The following is a 22,010-nucleotide window of genomic DNA, read 5'->3' as shown; positions in this document are numbered from 1 at the left end:
CAATTTCTCTTTTGTTCCCAGAACTTCCCCCCTCCTCCAGTGCTGAAGTGGAAAAATAATTTCCCCTCTTGCACCATACACAGGTTCAAAGTCCTGCTTTTCACCACGTTGCTCCAAACAGCAAACTTTCTAACCCACAAGAAAAAAGAACACCAAAGTTCTAACTTGGAAGTCTACAAGGGTCTGAGAACAATTGAAAATAAATTCCTACAATGGGGATTAGGCTTTAGCGGTTCATTGGACATTCTGAGAGGTGCGTGGAAGCCGGCTAGGGCACCAACCTGCTAGCAGACGCATAGGTGGCCCAGCTCAGAAGTCAGGGTCCGTTGTCATGGAGAATGAAAGGCAAATTGAAGACATTAAAAGGCAAGTAGCAAACAATCCAGTAGGCTAAGCCAGGGATTTGGGAGCTTCCCAAGGTTCCTCCCTTCCTCATTCCCTGCATGAGTCATTCTTCCAGTCTGTCCACACCCATTCACCCTTCTTCTATGGGCCACCACCCCACACTCCCATTCACCCTCAAGCTGCTGCCACAGGATCTTTCTGAAATACAAGTCCAAACTTTACCTATCCCCTTGCTGTGTAAACTCTTCCAGTTCATCATGGTTTTCAGACTAAAGCTGAGGCTCCTTGGATTAAAACAGACCTACTTTTAGCTCATCTCCTGCCACTCCCCTACACTTATCCTTCCCTCACTTCTAACAGGAAAGTTGGCAGGTCCATTGTATTTGCCATGCTCTTTTCTCCCACTTGACCAGACTCAACTCCCTTTCCATCTTATCTTGTTAATTGCTATACACTTTTCAAGGCACCTGTTGAAAATAACTCCTCCAGGAAGCCTTCCCTAACCCTCCTCAGGCCCCCTTTGGCTTGCCAACACCATTTTAGCATTTATCCCTGAGGCAGAGTTAATTGGTTTATTTGTCTTTTCCCTAGCAGGAGTATTATCCTCTAGGGTAGGGGCTGTGTTACCCATTCTTGTATCTCTGGCATAGCAGGCGTTTGATGTAGTTGTTGAAATGAATGCTGAATTAAGAAAAAGGCATTCCTCATAGCTACTAATTGGCAGATAGAGAACGCCCATTCCTGTTCTCTGAGAAAGTGTCAGTGTCCTTTTTAGTTTGCTTCGACTGTGTGTGCACTTGGGTACTTTTCAATGATTAACACTGAGAAGTAGGGCCATTAATTAATTTATTTGTTATGGAAGGCAGCAGTGCACAATATTAACTGTTTTGTGGATCTAGCCAAGGGTCAGAACTCAAGTCTGTTATTAATGCCTCTTACTCCTGAACTTTAGCACCTTTCACGATGTTTTCCCTTTTCCTTCTTAAGCCGGCGCCACCCTCTTTAACACAACAAAGTTGTAGGAGGAACATGGCACCATATCCACCATTTCATTCCAAATTGTGTCCAAAACATGGAACCAATGTTTTAAATTAGAATCATTATTGAACAAGTTATCAGAATTCCTTAAATTCAAAGGAAATTCTGCCCCCAAATCTCCAAAACATTATCACATCACTTTAGTCCAGAATTCTTTCCATTCAAAGTGAAGCCAAGTTGCATCTTATAACACCCAATGAATTATGATTTGGGGCTGTGGTTTGTTTTGCTCCAACAATAATATGACCTAGTTGCCTTGGAATATTCCACTATTTCAGAAAATGGTATTTTATTTTCAGAGAAGGGTCTCTGCTTCCTATAAATCATGTAATGCAGAGTTGGGAAGAAAGGGGATTTTACATTCCAAATATTATTTACAAGCTAGCCTGGAAGCTGCAGTGGGAGTTTTTGTGCTTGTGTGACAATCAGTTTTACTAAAGAACTGCAAAACTGTGGACACCCTGCTACTTGAGGAAGAGACACACTGGCAGTCTTGCAGATGTTTTTCCCGCCTGTGAGCCATCCAGGTTCAAAAACGGTGTGGTGCATTTTAAGGCGGCAGCCCCATCAGATCCCTGCCGTTTTCTGCCGATCTGATTCTCACCTTCAACCTAACCTTGCCGGCTTCCTTACAAAAAGCCTCATCCGCCGGCCTCTTTAAAAAACGGACCTATGTGTCCGCCCGGCTGGTCGGAAGGAGCAGAAAGTAGTAGGGGTGCGTCCCGTTCGCACTATAGCTCGGCTGTTATAATGTTGAACGTGTAAGATGGAAGATACCACCGGTTGGCTGCGGGGATGCACCTCGCCAGCGCCCGCTCCGGTTTCCTTGTGCTCCCGGCGCCGACCCGCGAGCGGCAACGACCACCCACCCCTTGCGGACTTTGTTCGGTTGAGGGGCGCCAGTGCGGCCCGGGCGAGGGCGGGAGGGCGGCGGAAAGTTGGAGAGCGTTTTTTCGCCGCCGCGTGCGTCCGGGAGCTCGACGAGTCCGCCCCGGGTTTCCTGGTGGGGCTGGGCTGGCGGGGGAGGGGCCGCGCAGCAGCAGCGGAAACCAGACCTCGGCGATAAGAGGCTGCACAGCGACATGCAACAGTCTTTTCACTGCAGCTGAATGAGTTGTGGCGCTCACAATGCTCCCGTGACCGGGAACTGACAAGTTCAATTTTAAATCGCGGGCCTCTTGGAATCATGACTCCCACAATGCCTTGGGCACTCGGTCGGCAGTCGGGCTGCCTCTGAAAAAAAAAATGTGAGAGGTAAGTTTCCATTTTCACAGTTTCCTTGCGCTGCTCTGCTGCTCTGCATTGTTTGTACTCTTTCGGGGCTGTACATGGCTGAAGGAGGAAGTGAGAGGAGGCCTTGGCCGGCTGCGTCTCGTAGCGGCAGAGGCTGGCTCGCCACGGTGGATGGTTTCCTATCGCACACCACCTCGAGCTAGGGGGAGAGCGGGAGGTTGCAGCTGCAGCCCAGCTCCGAGCAGCCCTTCCCCGGGCGCTGCGGACACTGTCAGAGCGCAGCCAGCTTCCAGTTTGGCAGCCTAGACAGAGAGAGAGAGAGAGAGAGAAAGAGGGGGGAAATGAAAGAAACAGGTGCGTGGAAGTGTACTTACAACTTAATGACCTTCGTCAGGCGAAGATGCGAGTCCATCAGACGCGAGCCACGGTTTCTCCCAAGAGATCCCGCATCCCTGGCCCCGGGGCTGCCGTCCAGCCCGGTTTTCATCTGGGCCAAATATGTGCACGCAAAGGTTAATTCTCTGCCTGCTACCCATAAATTACGCATGACATGTTTAGCTGGCCTTCCTTATATGGAGAGTGCTGTATTTCAGTCCAGTTTGCCTTTTGCCAAGTTTACAGGGCGGAAGACGCCCTGCATAAGAGGGCTCCTCTCTTTCTCTCTCTCTCTCTCTCTTTTTTTTTCTTCATCGTTTTGTAGTGCGTCACTCAAAAACTGTAAGAAAAGTAAGTATAGACGCTCTCTGGGTGGAGCCGCAGTTGGTTGATTGAATTGATTTCATGAAAGGTTGAAAAGAATGGAAAGTAGTTAGTACTTGGGTTCTGGTTTTTAGACAAAAGCAGGACAAATATGTGCCCCCCCACCCCTGCACTTTTTTTTTTTTTTTTTAAACGGAGCCGGAATCTGTTATTGGTAGTAATGTGTCATGTGAGAATACTTTGATTCCAGAGCCTGTAACACGAGCAGGTATATGGTGGAGCTTATGCTTGCCCCTCTCACAGCACTTTACAACTACAGGGGTGTTGCTAGAAGAGTGATTGTGTTCTTAAGTCTCTCCCCGGCCAGGAGAATATAGGGCTGCTGGGATTTGGTGGTGTATTTCCGTGGAGTGTGCTTCCCTAGGATTAAGACGGAGTAAGAAGCTGCCAGACAGGTTATTGCCACTGTCTTTACTTTGTGTGCCCACCAGCGCGGGCGATAGCAAATGGATGGTAAACTCTGTCGTACTCTGAGGAATTTCTTAAACAAATTAATAAACCGAGAGAGAAGTCATAATTAATGCCTCTGGATTTGCAGGCCCTCTGCAAGGCGCTTTGAAATACTACACCAGTGGACACGATGTTCCTCCCTCCTGGGTTTGAACACGGTGTCTGTTTATCCACAGAGGTATTTAGGACCTAACTATTCTATACCAGCATAAGTGATCCACTCCATGTTATCTGTGTGCGTTCCTGAGAGCGTTGGTGTTTCTCCTTGTCGTGCTGTTGAGATAAACTATTATCACTAAGGCAGGTTAAAATGAAAGTTCAACGACTGTAAAATTCATCTAAAGAATACTTAGTTTCAATACTTAGAACGTCTTAGATGTAGAGTTATAGCCAGAGACACCGAATAAAGTTATTTTGTAGCCTGAGAAAGCACATTGTTGTCACTTACATCTTTGCTTTCTTAAAGTTGGTGACAACTACAGCTTAAAACTATTTTTTAGGAAACCTACAGTGTTCTGACTTTCATCCATTTGCATGGGGGTGAATTTTTTTTTTTTTTTTTGTAGGCCTTCTTTCAAAACGTAGACATTAGTTTTTAGTTTTATTTGTTTAATGGGGGGTTTCTTCAGTGAGGATTACAAAAGTTGCCTTTTGTGTTTTAGGGAACAGGTTGGGTCAGCACCAGAAAACCTATTCATCCATCCGTCTATAATTACAGTGTCACTTAAGACATAATAATCGGGTTTTATTATTACTAAGAGACTCAGAAAAGCTCACATGGGCCTAGTTTAATTTTTTTCTCATGTAACTAAGAACAAATTTGTGTGCAGACACACATCAAGTGTGATACTCTATGCAGCCATGCCAATGGAGAATCCAAAGTGTTTTATGGTTTAAAATATTATTGCTTGTGTTTACGTTTCCACATTTGAGACAAACTTAGGCTCCAAGTTGAATTCGTTAAATTTTGTTTCCAACGTTCTGTTCTTCCTCTGGGCACAGAATTCCTATGAAATGAAGCACTGGGTTCTGTTCTAGATCAAGAAAAGAATATCCCAAGGTTTCTCCTGGGGTCGGTGGGGGCGGGGAGTAAAATCATTTTCTCATTGAGTAAGGGTGTGTTACTTCATCATAAAAAACTTCTTTCTTATTTTCATCGTAAGCAAAAAAATCGCCCTTGCATTTATCACTGTTGCGGTTCATTAGGCCTGTATTTGATATATCTATTTATGGAAACTGAGGGAGAATAGCCTTGCTGCACCTTCTGGTTTTCTGCTTGGTGAGGAGGATGCACAGGTTAGAGAACATCCCAGATCTCACTTAGAAGAAGCTGAAGAGAATAGGTCACTGGGGTGGAGGAAGTGGAGGAAGAAAGTGAAATGTATTCACTTAAATGTTTGTCTTAATATAAAATCCCAGCAGCAATACTGACTATAGAGGATGTTACATAGGAAGATTTTGAAGTGGTGGCCTTTTAGGCCAAAAAGCTTCATATTTTTGGAAATCTAGAATGTGCCGTCCAGCGCAGAAGCCACTAGCCACATGGGGCTGTTGAGCATTTGAAATGTGGCTAGTTAAGTATAAAATACATTCTAGATTTGGAAAACTTTGTAGGAAGGGAAGAATGTAAAACATCTGATTAATATTTTTATATGGATTATATGTTGCAATGCTAATATTTTGGATATATTGGTTTCAATAGAATATACTGTTAGATTAATTTCACCTGCTTCTTTTCCCTTTTTAAAAATATGACTACTAGAACACCTAAAATAACAAATGTGGCTTGTGTTGTATTTCCATTGGGTAGTGCTGTTCTAGCATAAAGCAGGGAAGCAGCATTCTGAGAGAAAGCTGAAAGAGTTTGCTGGTTAAAATATAATAAAATTGACTTTTATTTTTACAAGCTAAAGAAATTTATTATACATAGAAGTACCTTGTCTTTCTTATCCATTGTAACCAAAATTTGAGAAAACACACTACCTAACATCTATTTTTATTTCCTCAAAACTACTATTTAGTTTAGAGATTTAATGGTGAGGTAGTAATAAGAGAGAAAAGGCTTATAATTAGGGGATGAGTTTTAACACCTCTCAAAGGCCAGAATAGAGTATGATTGCTACTTAGGAACATTTTAGAGACACTATAGCTATCATTGTCCTGAAGTTTCCAAACATAAACGACTCACTAAAATTTATTTTAAAATAGAGTTTTTGGTAAATAGCAATTATCCTCAAATGCTTAATACGTATTTTCCTTTCCTATGACTTTCCTTCCTTAGAAAATAAAAACATCAAGTAAATCCAAACAAACTCCTGACCACATGTTAATCAAAGATTAATAAATTCACAAGAATGAGATTTTCACTTGTAGGCTATGAGGCCTTGTTTTGAATGTTAAGAAAGGTAAAAATAGGTTTCTGTGGTAGTATGGTTTTTGAAAGATTTCTATACACGGAGATAATTGTCTTTATAATTTGAACACATTCTTGAGAAAGCATCTGACTAGCAAACAAAGCACAATGGCAGAGGTCCTGGAAACATTCCCCTCAGATATTTTCATAACCAAAGTACATTTTGCCATACACAGTGAGTGTTACGCTGAAAAAATGCAGTTCTTTTCTACCCATATAAAGCATGCTTACTTTTACTTCCTTGAAGGCTGCTAAGGATATAGGACAGGGTGGATATAGTGGGTTCTTTTTTGGGGGGAGGGCAGCTTTTATAGAGGAGCTTGGAAGAGTGACCTCCTGGCTAGGTGCCATCTTGAATCTGTCTCCTGCTGTATGAGGCGTAACCGCCATTAGTGTCCATGCATGTATGGAGTGTGAGGGGGAGCACTGATCGCCATTAACTTCGTGTATAATTTCTGATGAGTCATGGAGCGTATTCGCTAATGGTTGGAGAACTATTGATTGCAAAGCAGAGAATTCAAGAAGAGCTATTGACGTATGGCATTAAGTGTGTCTAGACATATTTTATATTTTTAGATGAGATAGGGAAATTGATTTTTATGTAGTGTTTTTCATATTATAAAGATATATATTTATGTAAACATTTCAGCTATCTCCTTGAAAAAACACTTCGCAAATACATGGTTACAGTGTTTTACGTATTATTATTATTAGGTTTTAATGACCCTAGTACATCTCTTACAGATAATTATTCACATTTTCCAGGAGGCATCTTAACACATGTGTCTGTGACATCCATAAAAATGAAGAATCTTGAAAGCATTTATGTTACAGTATTAGACATTACGTATTTGGCACTTTCCCCACTGTTTTTGAGATCCTACTCAGGTTTCTGTGATTATCCTTTGTTAAAACAGTTCAAGATATATTAATCTCGTGATGATATACAGCCATATTGGATAGAGTGAAGAATTCCTTTTCCACTGAGATCAACTTTTTTTAGAAAGGTGAAGATGTTTCTGAAATAACTTATGCTTCCAGTAGTGTATATGCTCCCAAGGAAAAACTGTCGTCTCTTTGGACATTGTTTTAAGAAATTGAGAGTTATATCTTCTATATACCCAAAGAGGTGAATAAGAGTTGATAAGGGTAATACTCCCATGAAATGTGGACACAATTTTTATGTAAGTGTTTGTGTGAAGGCTGAGTGTTCCCAAGACAGTGCTAATTTATTCAAATAATCTGGAAGTTAAATAATGCCATATTATTGAAAAGAATTGTGCTAAATATCATAATCTAAAGGCTGATGTCTATGCAGATATCAAGTCCGTTCCATTCCTTCTCTAGCTGATATTTCTTCCTCCAAAGGACTTTTAAGAGAAACTTATGGTTGTTTTTTTTTGGGTGTTTTTTTTTTTTTTTTAAAGATTTTATTTATTTGATACAGAGAGAGACAGTGAGAGAAGGAACACAAGCAGGGGGAATGGGAGACGGGGAAGCAGACTTCCTGCTGAACAGGGAGCCCAATGCGGGGCTCGATCCCAGGACCCTGGGATCATGACCTGAGCCGAAGGCAGACACTTAACAACTGAGCCACCCAGGTGCCCCAAAACTTATGTTTAAAACTGGGTTTTCTTTATATTCTCAATTTTAAAACAGTTTGGGAGGTATTAACTAAGAATGAACTTGTTTTAAAGAGCTAACAAGACCCGAAGATCATGGGAACAAGTTTAATCATATGAAATAAACATTACATTGCTGATTTGAGATATTCTATTTTGTAATGTTATTTTTAAGTGTATACATACTAGAGCAAAAATAGCAAGCTAGGCTCAGTGAAATCTACCAAACTTAATCAAAATATACCTGGTCTTCAAAGAAGTGGTAGTCTGGTAGCAGAAGTGAGAGTTTTGAAAATAACTGTAAAGTAGAAAGTGGTATTTCATAAACAGTGGCTTGGTAACATGGTTTGGAAGTACAAATAAAGAAAGATAAGTTTCTGACCAATACATGTAATAAAGGGGAACAGTCTTAATGCATAAATAATGGAAAACAAAAGCTAGTCTTTATTTTTCAACCGTGCAAAAATAGTATTCTGTTAAGCCAGCATTAATTATATCTATTCAGTGGTATTTCCATATTTTTCATACATTTATATTTAACATCCAGAGACAGGATTTTTGTATGTGTTCGATTTCATTTCTTTAGTTCATTTCTCTAGTAGAAAGATACAGATTTCTAGTCCAAAGACTAGATTGAAAGTAATTGACAATTAACAATGGCGTTGTTTACTAAAAATCTATATATTAATGTTAAGTAGTGGAAATAATACTAAAATACATTTAAAAAACAGTGATTTCATTTTGGGAAAAGAAACATACATAATGAACAGCAATGGAGAAGTATATATTAGCAGGAGATTTTAATCAGAAACAGTCAGAGTATCAAATTTAACATGACACTGAGTAAAAGAAAAGTGGAGAAATGAGAACAGAAGGTACAGACACAGGTAGAAGTGTCCCAGTTGTGAATACACTTTTGTGGGTTTTCAAAAATAATAACTATTTTAAGTACATGTCATTGGTGGAAGACTTAGTAACATTGTCTATACTTTCTGTATTTATGTTCCTACCCTACTAACATGTGTCTACAGTGATTGTGACTGAATAGACTCTTCCAGAAGATGCCAGAAAGTATGGTGACAATAATATATGCAAGTGGGAGTGTGAGGAAATATAAACAGTGAGACTTTACAGTTTAATAGTCAAAACACATCATAAGCATGTTAAATAGCAGGGATGCCAAAATAAGGCAGTATGCAGTTCTTACTTAGAACATCATTGAAGGCATTTTCTGAACTTGATTTAGTATTAGAACTTAGAGACCATTCAGAGCTTATTGCATCCAAAATTTGTACTCCTATATCTAGCAATCTGTTTACCAGCATTGTTGATGATATAGTAGTAATGACACATTCACATTTTACTTGTTTCTGTCTTCTCTGATTACAAGAAAAGAATTACCTTTACGATGACCTTTTAACACTCCATGTGGATGGATAGCTCTTACCCTACCCGAAAGATAGTCTGGGCCCGGGTGGTGATAGTCAAGTTAGGTGACCGAAAAAAAGGAAGGCATAGGGCTGGCCGGGGCAGAAAAGTTGGTGGGAAAAGCTCTGAGTCATTGGCTGGACTTGCAACTCAGTATTCCCAAGCCAAAAGCCCCCTCATTGATATTTCTGTTTACTAAGTTTTAGTTTCAAAGAAGCTGTGTCATGAAAAGACACATCATTTCCTTTAAATAGTTTCTAAATTTGTTTTGAAAGTCCAACGTTTGCTGCAGTGTAAGTAGAACAACAAAGACAGACCTCAGTGAGGGGTAATTTTTGAAAAGTGGAGTACTCAGCAAATGTAAGAGGTGATATCAGTTTTATTATCAGTTTAAAATTATTGTATCTGTATATATCTATTGCATTTTTGTCTGTATCTTGAAAGGAAAGACTTTGCTGGGGGTTGGCACAGACAAGCTTCACAATGTGTAGACTTTATCAGGCTAGATCTGACTAGGTGTGTGGCCTGGGGAAAACTATTTACTCTTTCCAATCCCTAAGTTCTGTATCTGTGAAATGATAAACATAAATAGTTATTAATAATAGAAATTCTAGGGGCACCTGGGTGGCACAGTTGGTTAAGCATCTAACTCTTAGTTTTTGGCTTAGGTCATGATCTCAGGGTTCTGGGATTGAGCCCCGGAGTTGGGCTCTGTGCTCAGTGCAGAGTCTGCTTGATATTCTCTCTCCCTCTCCCTCTGCCCCTCCTGCTCATATTCTCTCTCTCTCTCTCTTCCTCAACTAAATAAATCTTAAAAAAATAACAGAAGTTCGACTTGCTATATATTTCTTTATAAAAATATCTCCTTTAATCTTTTTTTTAACAGCTGTGAAATGGGCCCTATGACCTTTATCTTCAAGATTAAGTAGCATGACTAGAAATCTGTCATTTGTAGAATTATGAGGCTTGTTTTTTGCCTTTATTCAAATGTCCATGTTTTTAACCAATTTTTTTGTCTTGCCTCCAGTGATATATAAAGAATAGTAATGAGGACAAGAACTATAATGATGATTACTAACATTTTGGACTGTTTTTAATATGCTAGGGAAGGGGTTATGAATTAATTCATGGATTCCCCAGAACAACCCTGTGAGATGAGTACTATTAGTATATCAGCTTCACAGATGGGAAGACTGAGGCACTGATAAGGTAATTGTCCAAAATTAACTTAACTAAGAAGTAGCACAAGATGGAGTTGAACCAGGGTAGTCCAGTTCTAGAACCCATGCTTGTACATAAAAGAATAAAAACAGATGTAAAAAAAATGCTTGTGTTAGGCGCATAGAGGAGATCGAGACCATAAACATTTGTAATACTCTTAGCAGAGTCCCAGTTCTACAGCATTTAGAAAGTAAGAGGATAGAGAGAAAAGCCATGGGGGTAGGTGGCCAGCATATAAGGTAGGAAGAAGGAAGGAATCAGGTGGGAGAGGAGGTTGGTACTGCACCTTGGGGAGCATTGAGGAGCAGGCGGTACAAGTTTGATACACAGTGGAGAACATGAGACATTTGGTTAGGCCCGTATTTTAGAGGAAGGATAGGACACGTACACAGGGTAAAGTAGAGATTGCAGGGAAGAGATGAGGGAAATGCCAGGGAATGAAAAGGAAGACATATATGCTGGGGGGAAAAGTGACAGGTGTAGGGTCCACAGGATGTAGCAATTGATTAGATGTGGACATGAAAGGCAATGGGAAGTATTAAAAATGAGTTTTTAAATATAGTAATTTTTTAAACTTCTCATCAAAAATTTCTCATGTAAAAAACTTAATCTTTAATGTTAATTCTGTTCATTACCTTGCTGCTTTGTGCTCTTTCAGGATAAAGAACTATGGGGTGCCTTGGTGGCCCAGTTGGTTAAGCGTCTGCCTTCGGCTTAGGTCATGATCCCAAGGTTCTGGGATCCCGTCCCACATCAGGCTCCCTGCTCAGCGGGGAGTCTGCCTCTCCCTCTGCCCCTCCCCCTGCTCATTCTCTCGCTCTCTCTCTCTCTCTCTTGCTTTCACTCGCTCTCTCTCAAATAAATAAATAAAATCTTTAAAAAAGGATAAAGAAGTCTATTTTAAAATATCAGTAAGAGGGGCGCCTGGGTGGCTCAGTCGTTAGGCGTCTGCCTTCGGCTCGGGTCATGATCCCAGCATCCTGGGATCGAGCCCCGCATCGGGCTCCCTGCTCCGCGGGAAGCCTGCTTCTCCCTCTCCCACTCCCCCTGCTTGTGTTCCCTCCCTCGCTGTGTCTCTCTCTGTCAAATAAATAAATAAAATCTTTAAAATAAAATAAAATGTCAGTAAAACACTTAAAATTGTGTTTTGTCAGGAGCTATATATAACTCAATTAAGTAGAAGATGCATGTTAAATTCTTAAAACATTTCATTTCTGTGTCCAGCTCTTTTAAAGAAAGCACAGGATCTGATGAACTGTAGAAGGTTGCCAAATTCTTCATCCCAGATTGGTAATTCTGAAATAAGCATAATTTCTTCTTTAGGGATATATTGTTATTTGCTAAGAAATGTTTCTGTGTTGGCCAGGCAGTTCTGGTCCCTTATTAAGGGAACAGCGGTGTCCCCTATCCTCTGTGATAAACCAGGGGGCGCATAGATACATGATAAAGCGAGTTTGCAGTGTGCTCAATGTGACTGACATTTATGCTTCTCAGACCTTGCTATTTTAGGGAAGGTATCAGGATAACTGTGATAAGTCTTTTCCCTGGAAATTAAACCCCTTAACAATCAGACACTCTTATAAACAGAATGATGTACATATGGGAATAGATAAGCAGTTACCTTGAGTTAACAGTTTCCTGGTGTTGTGAGGATAGTTCTAGTTCAAACGGAATAGAAAGCTTGGTAGCAATACTCGCGGGCCTTTTTGCTTAAGGTCCTTACATGCTTTTTACAAGTAAATGGCTTAACAGAGTTTAAGCAGAAGATGTCAGAGCAGTGATAGATTATGTTGTATTTAACATGCGTAGAAAAATTCCCATGAAATCAAGACAGTTTTCAAGAAAATGATTCTATTTATAAATATTTACCACTTATTATTTATTTAGATGGTCTATATCCATGAAAAATAATAAATATTGCACTGTTTATGTCTTTATAGCATGTTTATATAGAGCTAGAGAAAATAATGTTAACAGTGCTTTATTTCGCCTTTTGTTTATATGTCTTTTAGTATTATGTCAGAGCCACACTTACGGCATGGCTTTTTCTATTATTAGATTTTCTTTTTTCCTTATCAGATTTTTGCCTTGTGCTATAAAGATATGGTAAGGTCTGTTTTGTTGTATTGTTAAGGTAATATTCAGAAGTGTTCATTTTTTAAGTAACTAGATTAAATAGTGTTAAAATTAGAAATTCTTCTTTGCTTTCTCTATTCATTGGGCTAATATTAACTAGACACATTTACTCCAAATTATTTTTGAGCCATTATTTGAATTTCATTGCTCAGACATTTCAGGGAAGGCTGCATTGTCAACTTAGTGGCCTTCAGATAAGGTGTTTGGTTGTAAATACCCCATCCAGAAGACTTGAAGAGATCTGATGAGCATAGCAAAAGTGAACAATAGAGAATACAAGCAAATCTGTGACCCAGGTGTAGAGTCTCTCTGAGGTATTGCATGACCTTTCCAAAAAGTAATTTGAAATGTCCAGAACATTTGAGATTATTGAAAAAATACATCCTTCAAGCGTAATTCTGCATAATGCTTTCTGGGGGACCCCATTTACTGAAAATTGCATGTAGGAAATAACTCAGAGAAATATATTTTTGAGGAATGAATTTTAAAAAGTAAATATTGTTTTGGGAGCAATTAATATAGGAAGAAATTATTGTGTCTGTTTCTCAGTAATGGATTGAAGTTTGCGAAGTGCTGAGGTGTTTTCACGTAAAAAGTTATTTTACTATGTTAACATAAGGCAATACAGGGGAATCAATTCATCCTTTGTGTTCTGCTAAATAACCAATTAACAAACGTATTTTGAGCACCTGTTAGAGTTAAGGGATCATAGCAGGTCAGGAGAGGGGACCCAAAGGAGAATTATGTTGTTTCTCTTCGTTGGCCTGTAATTGACCTGGAGGGAAAGACATGAAAGGTGGACAGTACAACTGAGTATTTTTATTTTATTTTTTTAGGGAGAGAGCGAGAGAGCGCATGCGCAGGCATGTGCGAGAGGTGAGGGGGAGGGGCAGAGCAAGAGGGAGAGAGAGAATCTTAAGCAGCCTCTGGGCTCGGTCTCATGACCCTGAGATCATGACCTGAGCTGAAATCAAGAGTTGGAGGCTTAACTGACCGAACCACCCAGGCGCCCCTACAATTGAGGATTGGCGCTCTACAATTGAGTACCAAAGGAGGAAATTCAAAGAAAGAAGAAAATCCAAAGAAGGAAGTCTGTGGAACCGAATAGTCAAGACAAGCTGTATGGAGGAGAAGTTTGCCACTCTGTTCAGAATGTGGAGGGAAACGGTATGAACAGGGGAGGGAGTAATGGGGCCAGCTGCCATATTTGCGTGTCTTCTCTGTGAGACATTGCCAGCTTACATTCTTCTATGAAAGAAGCACCTCGTAAGGGTGTTAGTTAGGGAACATGCCTTTGTGGCAGGAGCCCACTCTCCTGGTAGAGGTGAGGAAACAGAGACTCAGAGAAGGTAACCTGCTTGCCTCAAATCACACAGCTGGTGAGCAGCCAAACTGAACCGAAGCCCAGTCTTTTCTTACTTCACAACAGCGTTCTTTGTTACCCCTTAATGATTCTGCTGGGAATGGGTGGGTACAGTTATGATACAGGGGCTTTAAAACTTCACCCACAGCACGGCTGACACAGGTCGAGAAGGTATAAATTCAGCTTTAAAGGCTGGCCAATAAAATTTCGTCCTTTTGCTTCGACGCTGGCATAGAGTTTGACAAATGCTTAAAACGTTTCTTTCTAAGATTTATAAACAAAACCAAACCAGACCCACTAGGCCTCCTGTCTTCAGTAGGTAGGGGAAGGGCTTGCATTCCTGTGACCTGTTACAACATTGCATTTGGGAGGCTCTCAGAGGAAGCTTTGTGAAGTTCCAGAAGATAATGTACTTTCACAGCAATAATGTGATGCTATAAAATTTTCACCAAGAAATGATCAGGGTGACTCCAGAGTGCGTGCTAAATTCATTTATCTTCCTCATGTGGTTATTTTACGCTTTCATGTTCTATCATATTCACACACCAGTCTGTGTTCTCAGCTACCGTGTGGCATAGCTTACAATCTGAAGAGATAAACTGTTAATTGACAACTTGTTCTGTTGGAAACATGTCACTCTGCTAACAAATTCCTCTCTTCATGGAGCTATTTAGAACACATACCAAATAAAATTATATAATGTCTAGAGAAGGAAGATGGAAGAATCTTATGCCATTGCTTTTGGCCTCAAAGGAAAGCCCTCTTATTTAGCAAATGTCGATTGAGTGCGGTGTCCATGTGCCACCTGTCATGCTCTGTCCTTCAGAGGATAAAGAGGTAAGATATGCCCTGTTCTCAAAGTAGTTTCCAGTGTAGTGATAGAAATATTCACAAGTAATGTACGGGCAAAACAAAGTGGGCACAGGAGCCAAGAATAGGCTGCTTGTGGGCAGAGTGTGGAATTTGCCTAAAACCATCCAGTAGACACATTAACTCTTTACATGCTCTGTGTACTGGAGAAAAGACAAAGCCAACCCACGATTTATTTTAATGATGTGATTTCATATTTAAACGGCTTATTTTACTGCTTAAGTGTTTGATAAATAAGCATGACCCAAATGTAGTGTCATCCTAGATGAGACGGGAAAGATTACTTTATTTCTGATGTTAGCACTGTGGGAGAAAGGTGGGGACGCATAATTCATCCGAGGCTTTTTTGTGCTAACTCCTTAATGAGGAGATTAAATCACTCCGAATTGGCAGTCTTAAGTTTCAGAGCCTGAAACTTTTATGTTAACAGAAAAGAAAAATCTGTAAGAGAAAGGTGTGTTGTATTTAACTTTAATGACAAAGGGTTTTAGATAGGCACATTATGCTCTTTTTCCTCCAGCTTTTTCTTTGTGAGCAGGAAATAAAGCTGTATTTTGTAGGCTAGCTTCCAAATTTTGAAATGGTAAAAGTGCAACTGTGTGTATTCTGTAAGACCCCATTCAGCTGGGAAGTGTTCGTCCCTCATTTCCAGGATTTAAGCTGCAGTCTCGGTTAGAAGACTCAGAATTTTTATTTTATTGCTTACCATTATTCATTTTTAATCCTAAACACTTCTTTAAAGCCCACTGCATAAAAGGCTTCACAATAAGATTTTGACTGAAATTTCCAAGAGAAATTAAGGATATACCTTCTGCTTTTCTGAAGTTTACAGCCTAAAGAAAAAGGTCCATTTTTAGTGAAATAATGAAAACAACCCAAACCACAAAAGGACCAGCCTGTTAGCAATCGTAATAATTGTAAAAATAGCAACTTACTTGGTAGGCACTTACTCTTTTCCATATGTGACCATATATGGTTCTTATACAGTGCTTTGAGATTTATGTGGTGCCATCCCTCTCTCTAGTTCACAGGTGAGAAAATGGAGGCTTGGCAAGGTTAAGGTCAGCTAATTTGCCCAGGGGTCACGTAGCACAGTACTGGGAGTGCCGAGATCCTAACCCAGTGGTTTTGCTGTTTGTTTCCATCAGTCTGGTATGAATTAAGTACACAAACACTGACAGCAGTGTTGATTTGAGACCTAATCCAAGTTAGCTCTGAAAAAGACTAAATGAAGAGGGGAAGATGTGGGAGATGGGTTTTCAAGCATTGTGGTCATAAAACAGGAGAGATGATGAAGTAGACTTTGAATTTTCGTGGCTTGGAAAGAAGAGCTTGATCAAATGGTCTACTGTGCCTCTGTGGTTTGCATGGTATTAGTTCTACTCACACCTAATACCCTCTGCCCTGGCGCTCACTAAGATCAGCAAAATCTACTTTTAGACTCAAAATCTTTGCCACCTGTGAAGTTTCTGATGTCACTTCTGAATGACGCAGCACTCTGCCAATTGCTCAGTTGGATGGCTTTAAGTGGCACATTTTAAGAAGTGTCTTGAGCCCAAAAAGAGTATGGCAAATGCGCTTCTAATTTATTCAGCTTAGTATTAATGAAGGCATTAGAGAATTCAGTTCATTTCTCTCATCAATAAAATATAGAAATCTGTTGCCAACATTAAAATAATAAAAAAATGTTATTGAGAACTGACATTCACTTGAAGATTTCTGATTAAACTTTCTCACTTTCCCCTCACATCCCTAGCAGGGTAATTAGAGCATGTGCAGGTGTGTGTCTTGTGTGCGTATATGTCTCTTGATCCACCCATCCATCCAGGTATATTCCATAAAGGATTATGAAGTAGTACATGAGTTACAGTTAAAAATAGAATAGAATAACTATATGAAGCTAAGGGATACATTCACCAACTAATGTTAAGGAATTTGCTCTGAAATACTTATTTTACACCATTTTGTGGTTCTCTGCACTGGCAAAGTAGGACTTGTGAGAATATAAACCCTACGTGGAAGTAAAATGAAAGATATTCTGATAGACAAGCATCAGTTTGAATACACCATCACTCCAATAGTTTTTAAGGCTTGAGATCAGACAGTTGGTAGAGACTGTTATTAAGAATCTTCTGTGTCTTAATGAGTTGATCTCCATTGCTCTTTTCTTCCATTGGTGTTCAACTCTAACCAATTCATACAGCAAGAGTTTTTTGTTTACAAATGACCTGACACTCATGGATTTGAAAAATATTTTCCCTTTATGACCAAGAATTCTCAGGCATATTTTTTAAGAGGAATATTCCATGCTAATATACTAATTTTTTGGCAAGAAAACGAAGCACTGTATTTCAGTCCAATAGTTCTGTGATAAATGAAGTATAATCAAATGTGCAGATTCTGCAACATTCACTTAAATATTAATTTGGGTTCTTTTATATTCTAGGCACTGTGCTAGGCATTGAATACATAATGGTTAGCATAAGCAGATGTAATTACAAAAGTGCAATTATAAAATTTAGACATCTCTCAAATTTCATATTGGCCATTGCAGAAATAGTGACATATTATTATAGTTCTTACTGCCTCAAAATTTAAATAATCTTGACAAGTGATTAAAACATTATTTATAGATGTCAATAAATATTTATTTGAAATAAAATAAATAAATGAAACCTCTATCCATGTTAGGTTTCCTATGTATAAGGGAAGTATTTTATTTTCATGTAAAGAAAAGTACCACTGTTTGCTTAGAGTACTCTTCTACAATTATGCAAGAGAAATGGCATCGCAAAGTAATGCAGAAAGAGAAAACTCAATTTTGAGTGGCATCGCAATATTGTGAGTTTAAAAGGTCAGGCTGGTACAGGAGGCTCCAGTTTGCCACTCAATCTCATGCAGAATGCTGTGACAGCCAGGGCTGATACAGCTGAAAATATCTGTAGCCTTGGAAGCTTTGTAAGTTTCAGAAGGTCATTTTGGCATCTAGTAGGAACACTGGTTCACACGGAAGGTTAAACTGGACAGCCAGGCCAAAAAAAAAAAAAAAAAATAGGTTGCCGAACCCAGCAGTTGTAGATTTTAGAGCAGTCGTCCACTGCAGTAACTGGAGGTATCCTAATCCAGTGTGACCACCTTTCATTGAAATATTTTTAGAGGAGTACACTTTACTTGATGGTGAATTCTAACTTCTCTTTTTTCTTCTGAAACTTTTAAATATTGCATCTACAGCCTTACCTTGTACCAGGACAAACGTTACTTTCATTTTATTTATGTATGATGTATGCTCCATCAAAAAAGATGTGAGTCGGCTTACAACAGTAAAGTGCACATAAAATAGGACTGTAAAAAAGAGACATAACAAATCAATTAGAAGGAAAAGAGATGAAACAAGTACTTGAGATGAAATCGAGCGCTAAATTTCTCTCTCAGCTTTCTGGCAACCAAAGCAAAAGCTTTAGGAAGTAGAAAAATCCCGAGTTTACTAAATAGAATCTCTTCATATCCCATGTACAGTTTTATTCTTAGCCCTTCAGGTGTTTAGTTAAATATTCTGACTCTGTCCTTGGGTGAAATCTTGGAATGGAGGAGTTCCAATTAAGTAAGAAGTGAAGGCCAGATTCTTCAGCCTGGTCTTCAAGGCCCTTATTGATTTGGTTCCAGTCCCCAAACGCAGCTTTATTTCCCGCCAGCCCTGTTGCATGTGGGTGTTCCATATGGACCGGTTCCCCCAGGGCTCTTGTTCTGTGCTCTTGCATACCCCTGTCTGCTCGCTCTATTCCTGCCGTCTGGATTGCCATTCCTTTTTTGTCTCTAGCCAAATGAGACTCATTCTCCTTTCTTTCCATCCTAGATGTCTTGTCCGTCATGAGACCACCCCTGACTTCTCTCTCCTTTAACTCACCAGGCTTTATTGTTATCTCTGTTGTGTACTTCTCACTTTCTTTTTCTATGTGCAGTTATTTATGTGTTTGTTTTATGTTCCCTATTAAGCAGTTAATTCTTCACAGCTGGATCCCTGTACTCCCCCTGTGTCTAGGTTACATATAAAGGGCCATCAATAAACTGTTTGTATAATCAAGACATAGATATACTTTGATCTGTGTATTGTTTATTTTTGATGAATATATTTATTTGTTTAATAAGGTTATTGTATGTGTTGGATATATTTAGATTTCTTTTAGGAAAATATTTCTTTTTTCAGGAGAGTAGAGAAGGAAAAAAGAGAACTAAAAATAAATGAATAAAAAAATAAATGAGCAATTTTTTAATTGTTTTGACTCTGTGCCTTCATATCAGAAAGCAACTTAATATTTACCATTTCTCTGTGCCATAAGGTAAATAATATAATACAGAACAGGTTTGTTACATGTAAAAAAAAATATCATTTATGCCATTTCAGACCCTCAGTGCTCGCTCTCTAGTATCCTTTTCTATGGTTTTAACAGCTGTCAAAAGATCTATCTGACTCTACATGGCTTAGAAGTGTTTTAGACAGTTACTCTATCCCCTTCACTGCTTTTCAAACACTGTTTTAGTAGTTGATATAGATCAGCCTTACTATATGCAGACTTGCTTATTAGCACATATTCAGTTTAATACTTTTAGAGCAGTACTTCATTTTACGTATAGGGGAACTATACTGCTGATACATTTTAAGCTCTTGTAATGAAAGCTCTGAAGAAAATGTAGGCTCTTCTTGCTCAGAGGGCAGACAAATAAAAATAAAATCATGCTCAAAGACCTCTTCCTCAACAATTAATCTTTAAATCAGTTACTGAATATTTACAGTTCTGTAGTGTATTAATTACTAGATTAAAATTGATTAACAGTCTTAGGAAGCTGATAGACGTGGTGTATAATTTTCACATCCCTAAGTGTACATTATTAGTGTCTAGTGCATACCCCATGGACATACAAGGACAATAGCATCCATCTCTCAACTCTATAAGGGACCATTTGGTCTACTTCAGAATCTATATGCGAGCCTTTCTCTTCCACTTAAATCTCAGCACAAACCCCAGGTGATACAATTGTGACCGCTGTACCATATCCCCACTCCAGCCCCAATCTCTCTGTTCCTATTGTATTTACAGTCGTTGTCATTTCCGTAAAGCTTGGTGTTAAATTGCCAGCAGGTGTTGTGAATGAAATGTTAAACCTGGAATCAGAAGACCTGATCTGGGATCCTGTTATCTTCCATTTAATTAGCTTAGGGGACTTTGGTGAGTTAGTCAAATCATACAAGCCTCCATTTATTTGTTCACAAATGGGCAAGATAATATAACCATCTCTTAGAATTGTGAGGATCAAATGGCAAAAATCAGATAAAAATAAATGTATATGCCAATATATAAAATATTATTTGCTGTGTTGTGCAATCATAGAATGTATGAATTCTGGGAGGAAAAGTAAATTTTTCTACTTAGCTCCTCCGGTAGAAACTTGCTATTAAAGAATCAGATGAACAACTTGCAGATTTTATATATAAACACAAAAAAGAAATGTAGCATAAGCCAACTTCTCAAAAGTTCATCTCTTCAAGGGTATATTACTTAATAAAGTAGTGAACATAGCTTGTAGTTTTATCCATAATAAAGTGGTTCTCATTGCAAGAAGATTAATTTCTTTTCCCCCCTATTAACTTTAACACAGAGTTTTTTACTTCAATTTAAATGAAGAGCTAGGAAATAAGTCTATCAGAGAAAGACAATTAGCATATGATTTCACTCGTATGTGGAATTTAAGAAACAAAACAGAGGCTCATAGGGGAAGGGAGGGAAAAATAAAACAAGATGAAATCAGAGAGGGAGACAAACCAGAAGAGACTCTTCATTATAGGAAACAAACTGAGGGTTGCTGGAGGGGAGAGGGGTGAAGGGATGGGGTGATGGACATTAAGGAGGGCACGTGAAATAATGAGCACTGGGTGTTATATAAGACTGATGACTCACTGAACTCTACCTCTGAAACTAATAATACACTATACGTTAATTGATTTTAAATAAATTAAAAAAATAAAGAGCTAGTTTTTTGTTACACACGAAGAACATGATTTGACTAATTCCCTCATAAAAGTTTTTCCTTATTCTTTGGACACACACACACAGACACACATACAAACATACATAGATACCTACACACCCATTCATAAATTAATTCTTACTTAACATTTATCTATACTATTAACAGTTGATCTTATATTGTGGTGATTGAATAGATGCTTAATTGTTTTTTCATCTTTTTACAAAATAACTTTACTATTATAAATTATTCTCATTATTAGTAAGAAGTAAAGAATCTAAATATCACTGTCTATAAAGAATTTAGTGTGTGTGTGTGTGTGTGTGTGTGTGTGTGTGTGTTTATATGTACTGGTTTATTTGACATTTAAATGATAGAATGATATGAAGTTTTAAGAGTGCTATATGATTGCTCTTTAAATTTATCCAGTGTATTCATTCAGATATACTGGGGAGATTTTTTTTGTAAGGTAAGTAGCTTTTGCATGTTAACTTGGAGTGACTGTTGAACAGGATTAGCATATAAGTGGTTTGAGACATGATGAGTCGTATGCTATGGTGAGTAGTATCTTAGGAGTGATGGGGAGGAACATGTATGGTGCCTGATTAAAAATAATACTTTAAAAAGCGAATATAACAGGGGCGCCTCGGTGGCTCAGTCATTAAGCGTCTGCCTTCGGCTCAGGTCATGATCCCAGGGTCCTGGGATGGAGCCCCCCCCATCGGGCTCCCTGCTCGGCGGGAAGCCTGCTTCTCCGTCTCCCACTCCCCCTGCTTGTGTTCCCTCTCTCCCTGTGTCTCTCTCTGTCAAATAAATAAAATCTTTAAAAAAAAAAAGCGAATATAACAGAATTTTGCATAACATTTTGCAGGTGGGTTAAGTTTCTAAAGTAGTTCATAGAATATAATAAAAAAGCTTGTTACCAAATCTCAAACAACCCAACTTTTCAGGACAGATATTCTTTGTTTTTAGGAAATTATTGGGTAGATACATAATAAACAATCTTTGGTGGAAGTAATATTCATAATTGCCAAAATTTAATGAGATTAAGAATAACCTGGAGTAGTTCAGTTAAAATGTAGACTCCTGGTCTTTATCCTCAGCTAGT

General features: G+C 38.9%; 1 protein-coding gene across 2 annotated transcripts in view; it reads left to right on the top strand.

Annotated features, from left to right (window-relative positions):
* The first annotated feature begins 2,405 nt into the window (after positions 1–2,405).
* MBNL1 (muscleblind like splicing regulator 1) overlaps positions 2,406–22,010 on the top strand; it is a 181,563-nt gene continuing 161,958 nt past the window's right edge. For both annotated transcript variants that reach the window (XM_044920250.1, XM_021685934.2), the window contains exon 1: positions 2,406–2,637. The gene's annotated coding sequence lies outside the window, so the exon portion shown is untranslated. The remainder of the gene's footprint in view (positions 2,638–22,010) is intronic.

The sequence above is a fragment of the Neomonachus schauinslandi genome, chromosome 1, assembly GCF_002201575.2.
Source record: "Neomonachus schauinslandi chromosome 1, ASM220157v2, whole genome shotgun sequence".
Lineage (NCBI taxonomy): Eukaryota > Metazoa > Chordata > Mammalia > Carnivora > Phocidae > Neomonachus > Neomonachus schauinslandi.
The sequence above is the reverse complement of the archived record's forward strand: the minus strand, read 5'-3'. Positions and strand labels throughout refer to the sequence as shown.